Here is a 13,066-nt window from a genome sequence, read left to right on the forward strand (position 1 = left end):
AATCCGAAGACTCCACCTGACCAGAAGAAAAACGGGGATGAAACCCCGAATTGCAAAAGAAAGGGGAAACCAAAGTGGCAGAACTGGCCCGATTATTAAGAGCAAACTCCGCCAACGGCAAAAAGGCAACCCAATCATCCTGATCCGCAGACACAAAACACCTCAAATACGTCTCCAAAGTTTGATTAGTTCGCTCCGTCTGGCCATTAGTCTGAGGATGGAAGGCAGACGAAAAAGACAAATCAATGCCCAACCTGGCACAGAATGCCCGCCAAAATCTAGAAACGAACTGGGTACCCCTATCAGAAACGATATTTTCAGGAATACCATGCAAGCGAACCACATTTTGAAAAAACAAAGGAACCAACTCAGACGAGGAAGGCAACTTCGGCAATGGCACCAAATGAACCATCTTAGAAAAACGGTCACACACCACCCAGATAACGGACATCCTCTGAGAGACAGGAAGATCAGAAATAAAGTCCATCGAGATGTGCGTCCAAGGCCTCTTCGGAATAGGCAAGGGCAACAACAACCCGCTAGCCCTAGAACAACAAGGCTTGGCCCGAGCACACACATCACAAGACTGCACAAAAACACGCACATCACGAGACAGAGATGGCCACCAGAAGGATCTAGCCACCAAATCCCTGGTACCAAAAATTCCAGGATGACCCGCCAGCATAGAAGAATGAACCTCCGAGATGACTCTACTGGTCCAATCATCAGGAACAAACAGTCTACCAGGTGGACAGCGATCAGGTCTATCCGCCTGAAACTCTTGCAAAGCACGTCGCAGATCTGGGGAAATAGCGGATAATATCACCCCATCCTTAAGGATACCTGTAGGTTCTGAATCACCAGGGGAATCAGGCTCAAAACTCCTAGAAAGGGCATCCGCCTTCACATTCTTAGAACCTGGTAGATATGAGACCACAAAATTAAACCGAGAGAAAAACAACGACCAGCGCGCCTGTCTAGGATTCAGGCGCCTGGCAGACTCAAGATAAATCAGATTCTTGTGATCAGTCAAAACCACCACCTGATGTCTAGCACCCTCAAGCCAATGACGCCACTCCTCAAATGCCCACTTCATGGCCAAAAGCTCCCGATTACCGACATCATAATTTCTTTCGGCGGCAGAAAATTTTCGAGAAAAGAACGCACAAGGTCTCATCACTGAGCAATCGGAACTTTTCTGCGACAAAACCGCCCCCGCTCCGATCTCGGAAGCATCGACCTCAACCTGAAAGGGGAGAGAGACATCGGGCTGGCGCAACACAGGGGCAGACGAAAAGCGGCGCTTAAGTTCCCGAAAGGCCTCCACAGCGGCAGAGGACCAATTGGCAACATCAGCACCCTTCTTAGTCAAATCCGTAAGAGGCTTAGCAACACCAGAAAAACCAGTTATAAATCGACGATAAAAATTAGCAAAGCCCAAGAACTTCTGAAGACCCTTTAGAGAAGTAGGCTGCGTCCAGTCACAAATAGCCCGAACCTTGACAGGGTCCATCTCAACAGAAGAAGGGGAAAAAATGTACCCCAAAAAGGAAATCTTTTGAACCCCAAAAACACACTTAGAACCCTTTACACACAGAGAATTCTCCCGCAAGACCTGAAAAACCCTCCTGACCTGCTGAACATGAGACTCCCAGTCCTCAGAAAAAATCAAAATATCGTCCAAATACACAATCATAAATTTATCCAGATATTCACGGAAAATATCATGCATAAAGGACTGAAAAACTGAAGGCGCATTAGAAAGGCCGAAAGGCATTACTAAATACTCAAAGTGGCCCTCAGGCGTATTAAATGCGGTTTTCCACTCATCCCCTTGCTTAATTCGCACCAAATTATACGCCCCACGGAGATCAATCTTGGAGAACCACTTAGCCCCCCTTATGCGAGCAAACACATCAGTAAGCAGCGGCAACGGATACTGATATTTGACAGTAATTTTATTCAGGAGTCGATAATCAATACAAGGCCTCAGCGAGCCATCCTTTTTAGAGACAAATAAAAACCCAGCTCCTAAAGGTGATGAAGAAGGACGAATATGTCCCTTTTCCAGGGACTCCTTAACATATTCTCGCATGGCAGCATGCTCAGGTACAGATAGGTTAAACAAACGACCCTTTGGAAATTTACTGCCTGGAATCAGATCTATGGCGCAATCACACTCTCTGTGGGGAGGGAGAGAACCAATTTTAGGCTCTTCAAAAATATCCCCAAAATCCGACAAAAATGCAGGAATCTCAGAGGGAATAGATGACGAGATAGGAACCAAAGGTATGTCCCCATGAGCCCCCCGACATCCCCAGCTTAACACAGACATAGTTTTCCAGTCCAGTACTGGGTTATGAGATTGTAACCATGGTAATCCAAGCACTAAAACATCATGTAAATTATACAACACGAGGAAGCGAATCATCTCCTGATGGTCTGGAGTCATACGCATAGTCACTTGCGTCCAGAACTGTGGTCTATTACAAGCCAGAGGTGTAGAATCAATACCCTTCAGAGGTATAGGAACTTCCAGAGGCTCCAAATCAAACCCACAGCGCCTGGCGAAGGACCAATCCATGAGACTCAGAGCGGCGCCAGAGTCCACATAGGCATCCACGGTAATAACTGATAATGAACAAATCAGAGTTACAGACAGAAGAAATTTAGACTGTAAAGTGCCAATAGAAACAGACTTGTCAACCTTCCTAGTACGTTTAGAGCATGCTGATATAACATGCGCGGAATCACCACAGTAGAAGCACAAGCCATTTTTGCGCCTATAATTCTGCCGCTCGCTTCTTGACAGAATTCTGTCACATTGCATTTTCTCTGGCGTCCCTTCAGAAGATACCGCCAAATGGTGCACGGGTTTGCGCTCCCGAAAACGCCGATCAATCTGAATCGCCATTGTCATGGACTCATTCAGACCTGTGGGCGTAGGAAACCCCACCATGACATCCTTAACGGCATCAGAAAGGCCCTCTCTGAAATTTGCCACTAGGGCACACTCATTCCACTGAGTAAGCACAGACCACTTACGAAATTTTTGGCAGTATATCTCAGCTTCATCTTGCCCTTGAGACAGGGCTATTACAGCTTTTTCAGCTTGAATCTCCAAATTAGGTTCCTCATACAGCAACCCTAAAGCCAGAAAAAAACGCATCCACATTGAGCAACGCAGGATCCCCTGGTGTCAATGAAAATGCCCAATTCTGAGGGTCACCTCGCAGCAAAGAAATCACAATCTTAACCTGCTGAACAGGATCTCCAGAGGAGTGAGGTCTGAGAGAAAGGAATAATTTACAATTACATTTGAAATTCAGAAACCGAGATCTATCTCCGGAAAATACCTCTGGTGTAGGAATCTTAGGTTCAGAAATAGGAGTACGTATAACATAATCTTGTAAATTCTGAACCTTCGTAGCAAGATTATTTAAACCTGCAGCCAAACTCTGAGGGTCCATCCTTAAACCGGAGAGATCAGAGCCATTCAAGGATTAGAAGGAGAGAAAGGCAAGGCTGTAAATAGAGCAGAAATACAACTGAGCCAACTAAGTAGCAAACATGAGAGGAAAAAAAAAAAAAAAAATCTACAGACTTCTTTTACTCTCCTTTCTTCTGCCAATTACTTTAACAGCGGCCGGTCATACTGTCATGATTCCCCAATGGCATGGGAACATCAGAAACACAAAAATAACAAACTAGCTCTCGGGTGATGGAAACTCAAGCTGACCGTGACCTAAATCTACCACACAACTAACAGTAGCCAGGGAGCATTCCTACGGCTGCCTAGATGCCATGCGCCAGCCGGAGAACTAACTACGCCTGGAAGAGGAAGGAACAGACCTGGCTTACCTCTAGAGAAATTCCCCAAAGATGATAGTAGCCCCCACGTATATTAACGGTGAGTTCAGAGGAAAAGACATACACAGTATGAAGGTAGATTTAGCAAAGCGAGGTCCACTTACTAGATAGAGGAAGGATACAAAAGAGTACTTCACGGTCAGCTGAAAAACCCTTTCAAAAAACCCATCCTGAAATTACTTTAAGACTCCTGTGTCAACTCATGACACAGGAGTGGCAATTTCAGTCCACAAGAGCTTCCAGTAACAGGAAATGACAAAACTGTAAACTGGACAAGAAAAACAAAACAAAAAGGACAAGAGTCTACTTAGCTGATCAGCAGACTAGTAGCAGGAACATGCAACTGAATGACTCAGGTTACAATGATGACCGGCAAGGAAGTGACTGGAGAGCAAGGCTAAATAGGGAACTCCCAAAACTGATGGAAGCAGGTGAGCTGAGGCAGAAAAGCACACACAAGTCTCCAGTACCACCAGCCACCACCAGGGGAGCCAAAAAGCGGATCACAACAGTAATGTACTGAAGTACGTGGGACTGAGTACAGGGAAGATGCAGGGTGTGTACTGTATGGAGCCTGATGCTTATGCTGATTCTGACAAGAATGTGCTGAAAAGTGTATTAAGTAAAGTTCTTTGATTTGAATTTGAAACGGACTGTGTCTCAATTATTGTGACGTCGATTGCAGAAAGTCCTCAGCACCACAGAGAAGTCCCTGACGGTGTGGTGAGAGAAGACACAGGTATGCTGATAGAAGAAGATTATTTTTCTGTAAGAGGAGGCCAGGACACAAAGGCCCAGTGTCCTCGGCCATGACTACGGTCCTGGCCGAACCTTACATGAACATGAGCAAATGTCATTCTCAAGTGAGTAGGGGGAGCTGCGAAATCCTGTGTTTTCAGCTGAGTGGGTTGTGTTATCTGGCATTGTTACTGCCTCTGATAAGGATCTTTCTGAAAACTCCTCATGAACAAACAGGAAGTATTAGTCTAAAATAGCAGTAATCCTGCCTCTGCTAAGTAGCTTGCTGATGTACACCATGAGTCATTTTCTGATGTTCAATCCCTGTAGCATGTTAGCGCAGCCATGGACAAGCTGTTTACATGGCACAATAATAGGTGGAGGTACCCGGTACTTGCTTTAGTTTTGTTCAAAATCTCTGGTCTCCCCAGATGAAGCATATTAATAGGAAACCATGAAATTATCACTAGTACGTCAGTAATTAATAGGCTGTGAGCCAACTGGGACTGACTGGTTCTTTATACTTACTGGGTCATTCTTCCCAAGCTGGATTTTATACGAGCTATAAAGTTTGGTTTTCCAGTCAGGTCAACAAGCATTGAGACTGCGCTGTACATCCAGAAGGAAAGAATGGGAATTACCATTGCCCCTGGAAAATGTAAAAAATGTAAAAAAAAATTTGTAATGTCAATTTGAATAAATGATTTACAATGGAACTGCTGAAACAGAGGATCAAGACAATCTTGGTAAAAGCCTGATATTTGTCATCCGAGAATAAGTAGAGGACTTAAAGTAAAGATACGTTTTCAAGGGCCGATTTCTGCCCATTCTGCTGGGGAAGAAAACAATATGATGGTTCTGTCGCCATTAGTGTTGAGCATTCCGATACCGCAAGTATCGGGTATCGGCCGATACTTGCGGTATCGGAATTCCGATACCGAGTTCCGATACTTTTGTGGTATCGGGAATCGGTATCGGAACCATATTCATGTGTAAAATAAAGAATTAAAATAAAAAATATGGATATACTCACCTCTCCGGTGGCCCCTGGATCTTACCGCTGTAACCGGGAGCCTCCGTTCCTAAGAATGAGCGCGTGAAGGGCCTTCGATGACGTCACGGCTTCTGATTGGTCGCGTGACCGCTCATGTGACCGCTCACGCGACCAATCAGAAGCTGCGACGTCAGCTGCGACGTCATCGAAGGTCCTTCACGGGCTCATTCTTAGGAACGGAGGCTCCCGGTTACAGCGGTAAGATCCAGGGGCCACCGGAGAGGTGAGTATATCCATATATATCCATATACTCACCTCTCCGGCGGCCCCTGGACCTTACCGCTGTAACCGGGAGCCTCCGTTCCTAAGAATGAGCCCGTGAAGGACCTTCGATGACTTTGCGGCTGACGTCGCGGCTTCTGATTGGTTGCGTGAGCGGTCACATGAGCGGTCACGCGACCAATCAGAAGCCGCGACGTCATCGAAGGCCCTTCACACGCTCATTCTTAGGAACGGAGGCTCCCGGTTACAGCGGTAAGATCCTGGGGCCACCGGAGAGGTGAGTATATCCATATTTTTTATTTTAATTCTTTATTTTACACATGAATATGGATCACAGGGCCTGAAGGAGAGTTTCCTCTCCTTCAGACCCTGAGAACCATTCCGATACTTTGCGTCCCATTGAAATGCATTGGTATCGGGTATCGGTATCGGCGATATCCGATATTTTTCGGGTATCGGCCGATACTATCCGATACCGATACTTTCAAGTATCGGACGGTATCGCTCAACACTAGTCGCCATACAGCATCCATGTTGTCAGCAGCACATCCCCTGTTTACACGGTGCAATATGCTGCCGATAACAGTATGTAACTGGCCCCGCATGCACAAAATGCTCATACATCAGCTGGTTGAGGCATGTGTACTCAGGCCAATGATCATAATGTTTTTATGAAAGCTTCATGTTCTTTCCGCCGACAGCCATCACTCGCATTACACTGCATGCTCAGCTTAGCCAAATGTACGTCATACCAAAAAGGTACAGGCCACGACCAAAAGAAACAATAAGCACCAAAAGACAAACTACCAGCCTAAATCAATGATTTGCGGGTTAAGAATACCCTAATCCTAAAGTATGCAATCTCTCCTGCATAAAGCAGCCAGTCCTAAAAATAAAAAAAAAGCAAATGTCTCAATATCTGGACTAGATGCGTGTTTCCCTCAAAGCTTCATCAGGGGACAAGCACATTTACACAGTTTTTTTTCAGATTAGTATGGGTTGGATACTGCACAATCTCGCAAGGTCCCTCTGCTCAAAAAGGCACATGTGCAGGCCCATCTGAAGTTTGCCAATGAACACCTGGATGATTCTGTAAGTGATTGGGAGAAGGTGCTGTGGTCAGATGAGACAAAAATTGAAGTCTTTAGCATTAACTCGACTCGCCATGTTTGGAGGAAGAGAAATGCCTATGACTCAAAGAACACTGTCCCCACTGTCAAGCATGGAGGTGGAAACATTATACTTTTGGGGTGTTTCTTCTCTGCTAAGGGCACAAGACTACTTCACCGCATCAATGGGAGAATGGATAGAGCAATGTACAGTAAAATCCTGAGTGACAACCTCCTTCCCTCAACCAGGACATTAAAAATGGGTCGTGGCTGGGTCTGCCAGCAAGACTATGACCCAAAACATACAGCCAAGGCAACAAAGGAGTGGCTGAAAAAGAAGCACATTAAGGTCATGGAGTGGCATAGCCAGACTCAAGACCTTAATCCCATAGAAAAGTTATGGAGGGAGTTGAAGCTCCAAGTTGCCCACCGACAGCCTCAAAATCGTACTGATTTAAAGATGATCTGCAAAGAGGAGTGGAACAAAATTCCTCCTGACATGTGCGCAAACCTCATCATCAACTACAAAAAATGTCTGACTGCTGTGCTTGCCAACAAGGGTTTTGCCACCAAGTATAAAGTCTTGGTTGCAGAGGGATCAAACACTGATTTCTCACTGCAAAATGCAAATACATTTATATAGTTTCTAAAATGTGATTTTCGGGATTTTATTTTTGATACTCTATCTCTCAATGTTAAAATTAACCTACCTTTAAAATTATAGACTGTTCATGTCTTTGTCAGTGGGCAAACTAACAAAATCAGCAAGGGATCAAAAACTTATTTCCCCCACTGTATGTTAGGTGGTTGGTGTGTAAGTAACTGTATGGTCCTCCATCCCTAGTCTGATAGAGTATCCCATTTCCCATACCCTGTGTACTGTTATTAGTGCTCGCTTCCTGTGACTGCTTCGGTGGTGTCCGTATCCTGATATCGCGTCTGCAGTATCGGTTCCCTCCCGTCTCTTATTACGTAACATCCTCTCTATTTATGTATGGTGCAGTCATTTATTATGTAGCATCCTGTTATGTGGAGCGCCGTCCTTTATTACACAGTTTCATCTCTTGTCATCTACAGCACCGTCCCTTAGGCTAGTTTCACACTAGCGTCGGGAACAACCCGTCGCTGTGCGTCGGGCCGATGTTCCCGACGCTAGCGTGGTCTCCGCCGCACAACGGGGGCAGCGGATGCATTTTTCCCACGCATCCGCTGCCCCATTGTGAGGTGCGGGGAAGTGCGGGGAGGTGGGGGCGGAGTTCCGGCCGCGCATGCGCGGTCGGAAAAAGTGGACCGTCGGGAGCAAAAAACGTTTTTTTCTCCCGACGGTCCGCTACCACACGCCCAAGCGTCGCAAAACGGACGCGACGTTTCGCAATGCGTCGCAAATGCGTCTCAAATGCGTCGCTAATGTTAGTCTATGACGAAAAAACGTATCCAGCAAGAACTTTTGCTGGATGCGTATTTTCGGCAAAACGACGCATTTGCGACGTATTGCAGTTAACGCTAGTGTGAAACTAGCCTTACATTGAGTATTCTCATTATTTTTGTTATTCACAGCGCCCTCTCTTTATTGCATAGTGTCCTCTCCTGTAAAATGTAAAATGACAGCTGATGGAGCAGCATCTGATCAGAAGACCAGTCCATCAGCCGCATCCATCACAAAAGAAGCTTTCCCATTCTCCATCAGCCATCATTTCAGTTTATATCTAACAAGATTGGACGATATGTAATAAAGAAAAGGGAGGTATAAATAACAAAAAAATAACGAGAATCTGATATGTAGGGGACAGTGCTGTATCTAACAAGAGGGAACTATGTGATACGGGACGGCGCTATACATAAAGAGAGTGCACTGTGTAATAAGGGGCGGCAATATATATAATGAGAGGAGACTGTAAAAAAATATGTACCATATATAATCGAGTATAACCCGACCCAAGTATAAGCCGAGACCCCTAATTTTGCCACTAAAAAACTGGGAAAACTTAATGACTCAAGTATAAGCCTAGGGTGGAAAATGCAGCAGCTACCGGTAAATGTCAAAAATAAAAATAGGTACCAATAAAAGTAAAATTAATTGAGACATCAGTAGGTTAAGTGTTTTTGAATATCCATATTGAATCAAGAGCCCCATTTAAGGCTCCATACAGTTCATGATGGCCCCATGTGATGCTCCATATTAAAATATGCCCCATATAATGCTGTACAAATGTTGATTATGGCCCCATAAGATGCTCCATAGAGATATTTGCCCCCATATAATGCTGCACATGGCCCCAAAAGATGCTCCATAGAAATATTTGCCCCATGTAACGCTGCACATGGCCCCATAAGATGCTCCATATAAATATTTGCCCCATATAATGCTGCACATGGCCCCATAAGATGCTCCATATAAATATTTGCCCCATATAATGCTGCACATGGCCCCATAAGATGCTCCATAGAAATATTTGCCCCATATAATGCTGCACATGGCCCCATAAGATGCTCCATAGAGATATTTGCCCCATATAACGCTGCACATGGCCCCATAAGATGCTCCATAGAGATATTTGCCCTCATATAATGCTGAACATGGCCCCATTAGATGCTCCATAGATATATTTGCCCCCATATAATGCTGCACATGGCCCCATAAGATGCTCCATATAAATATTTGCCCCATATAACGCTGCACATGGCCCCATAAGATGCTCCATAGCACTATTTGCCCCATATAATGCTGCACATGGCCCCATAAGATGCTCCATAGAGATATTTGACCCCATATAATGCTGCACATGGCCCTATAAGATGCTCCATAGAGATATTTGACCCCATATAACGCTGCACATGGCCCCATAAGATGCTCCATAGAGATATTTGCCCCATACAACGCTGCACATGGCCCTATAAGATGCTCCATAGAAATATTTGCCCTATATAACGCTGCACAAGGCCCCATAAGATGCTCCATAGAGATATTTGCCCCATATAACGCTGCACATGGCCCCATAAGATGCTCCATAGAGATATTTCACCCCATATAATGCTGTACATGGCCCCATAAGATGCTCCATAGAGATATTTCACCCCATATAATGCTGTACATGGCCCCATAAGATGCTCCTTAGAAATATTTGCCCCATATAATGCTGCACATGGCCCCATAAGATGCTCCATAGAAATATTTGCCCCATATAACGCTGCACATGGCCCCATAAGATGCTCCATAGAAATTTTTGCCCCATATAACACTGCACATGGCCCCATAAGATGCTCCATAGAGGTATTTGCTCCCATATAATGCTGCACATGGCCCCATAAGATGCTCCATAGGGATATTTTCCCCCATATAACGCTGCACATGGCCCCATAAGATGCTCCATAGAAATATTTGCCCCATATAACGCTGCACATGGCCCCATAAGATGCTCCATAGAGATATTTGCCCCATATAACACTGCACATGGCCCCATAAGATGCTCCATAGAGATATTTGCCCCATATAATACTGCACATGGCCCCATAAGATGCTCCATAGAAATATTTGCCCAATATAATGCTGCACATGGCCCATAAGATGCTCCATAGAAATTTTTGCCCCATATAACACTGCACATGGCCCCATAAGATGCTCCATAGAGGTATTTGCTCCCATATAACGCTGCACATGGCCCCATAAGATGCTCCATAGAAATATTTGCCCCATATAACGCTGCACATGGCCCCATAAAATGCTCCATAGAGATATTTGCCCCATATAACACTGCACATGGCCCCATAAGATGCTCCATAGAAATATTTGCCCCATATAACGCTGCACATGGCCCTATAAGATGCTCCATAGAAATATTTGCCCCATACAACGCTGCACATGGCCCCATAAGATGCTCCATAGAAATATTTGCCCTATATAACGCTCCACATGGCCCCATAAGATGCTCCGTAGAGATATTTGCTCCCATATAATACTGCACATGGCCCCATAAGATGCTCCATAGAAATATTTGCCCCATATAACGCTGCACATGGCCCCATAAGATGCTCCATAGAAATATTTGCCCCATATAATGCTGCACATGGCCCCATAAGATGCTCCATAGAGATATTTGCCCCATATAACGCTGCACATGGCCCCATAAGATGCTCCATAGAGATATTTGCCCCATATAATGCTGCACATGGCCCCATAAGATGCTCCATAGAGATATTTGCCCCATATGCTGTTGCTGAAAAAAATCACATGCTCACCTCTTGTTGCTCAGGCCCCCGACACTTGCTATATTCACCTGTCCCATGTTCCACCGTCAGCGCCGCTGTGTCTTCCGCATCCTCTGCACTGGCTGCTCAGGCAGAGGACAGCGCACACTAATCGCATCATTACGCCCTATGACCTTAGTGTCACTGCAGAGGACGCGGAAGACGGAGCGGCGCCGACGGTGGAACGTGGGACAGGTGATTATGTGACCGCTCAATACAGGAAGAAGCTGTCAGCGCCAGGAGAACCAGGGACGTGCAGGGACCGCGCCAGGGGCAGGTGAGTATTATTAGACAGCTGCCGCTCCCCCTTAAGCCAAGAGGGGCAATTTCAGCCTAAAAAAATGGGCTGAAACTCTCGGCTTATACTTTAGTATATACGGTATATCTGTAGCTTGGTAGCCATGAAAGGAGAGGGGGCCCAGATACATTTCTTGCACAGGGGCCCCAAGCTGTCTGTGTCCGCCCCTGTATTTCATATTGACATGATTTAGAACTTTGTTTGTTTACCATTTTGGAAACAAGACCCCTCAGGGAACTTATCTAGATATGTGGTGAGCACCTTGAAACCCCAGGTGCTTCACAGAACATGAAAATTAAAAAAAAATCACATTTTTCCAACAACAATTATTTTTAGCTCCAAATATTGCATTTTCACAAGGATAACAGGAGAAATTGCACCATACAATTGCCCATAACAGCCAATTCACAGCCGATTTCACAATATCAGAGCAATTTACATAATAAAGGTTATCTCTGTGAGCGGTGACACTGCTGGATCTGCGCTGGCACGGGAGGGGGGCACAGGTGTTTTTATTTTAACAGGGGCAAATAATTAGATTGAGAAGGGGTTGTCCTAGTAGAGGGAAATCCCTTTAAACAACAGCGCAATACCCCAACGAGCAGGAGGCCAGGAGAGCAGTGTCCTTCAGAGGACAAGATGAGACAACCTCGTTAAGAGCACAGAAACATCTCTTATAAAGACCAACAGTAGATTATTTTCACCCATAGTTTTTGTGGATTTTTTTTGCTTGTAAGAAACTCTGTTGTTTTCATTCATATTATTACCAGCTTTTCCCAGATTATATTTTATTTAATTCACATATGTTTATGTCTTTTTATTCCTTTACAAGTCCTACCAAGAAACTTTTGGGAAAACACATGAACGAAACGTCACATTTAGGGCTTTTTGTAAAATAAACTCACCTAAAGTGAGCATCACACAATAATAAGCCTGATGTTTGTAGTACATTTCATATTTACCTGTTGTCTTTTAGGCGACAGATGAAAAAAATGCAGAAAAAGTGAAATACGAAAACTTGCTGGTTGCTGTACACTATGCTGATGGCATACTGGTACAGCGTGGGTTACAGGCACCCAGGACAATACAAGTATGTGCCCCCTAACCCATGAAGCATTAGCGCTCCCTGAGTCCTTTCCAAAACCCAGTATTGCCAGTAAATTGTAATCTATGGGAAAATACTGATGTAATTATACTTTGAGATTTTATTTCTTAATTTTTAAAAATGTTTTCAGCTTTTTGCTGAAATCAGATCTCAAATTTTCAAAAAAATTAAACATTATACATTATTATATTTGTTTCATTTTCTTACTACATTTTTTATGTAACAGTTTTATTGCTCTAGCCCTATTCTTAATCATATATAATCCTATATAATCCTAACTCTATTCCTAATCTGGTCCCTAACCCCAGCCCTAAGCCTAGCCCCGGGCCTAACCATAACCCTGAATAAGTCCCTTTCCTTACTTGTAACACTAGCTCGGATTAGAAATAATGTAAAAGTATAAAAGCAGCTCTAACTAATAAATG

General features: G+C 44.5%; 1 protein-coding gene across 3 annotated transcripts in view; it reads right to left on the bottom strand.

Moving 5' to 3' along the window:
- The window catches only part of LOC143788926 (fatty acid hydroxylase domain-containing protein 2-like), a 325,226-nt gene that overhangs the window by 25,435 nt on the left and 286,725 nt on the right, over positions 1–13,066 (bottom strand). For all 3 annotated transcript variants that reach the window (XR_013218755.1, XR_013218757.1, XR_013218756.1), the window contains one exon: positions 5,137–5,257. The gene's annotated coding sequence lies outside the window, so the exon portion shown is untranslated. The remainder of the gene's footprint in view (positions 1–5,136; positions 5,258–13,066) is intronic.

The sequence above is a fragment of the Ranitomeya variabilis genome, chromosome 8, assembly GCF_051348905.1.
Source record: "Ranitomeya variabilis isolate aRanVar5 chromosome 8, aRanVar5.hap1, whole genome shotgun sequence".
Taxonomy (NCBI): Eukaryota; Metazoa; Chordata; class Amphibia; order Anura; family Dendrobatidae; genus Ranitomeya; species Ranitomeya variabilis.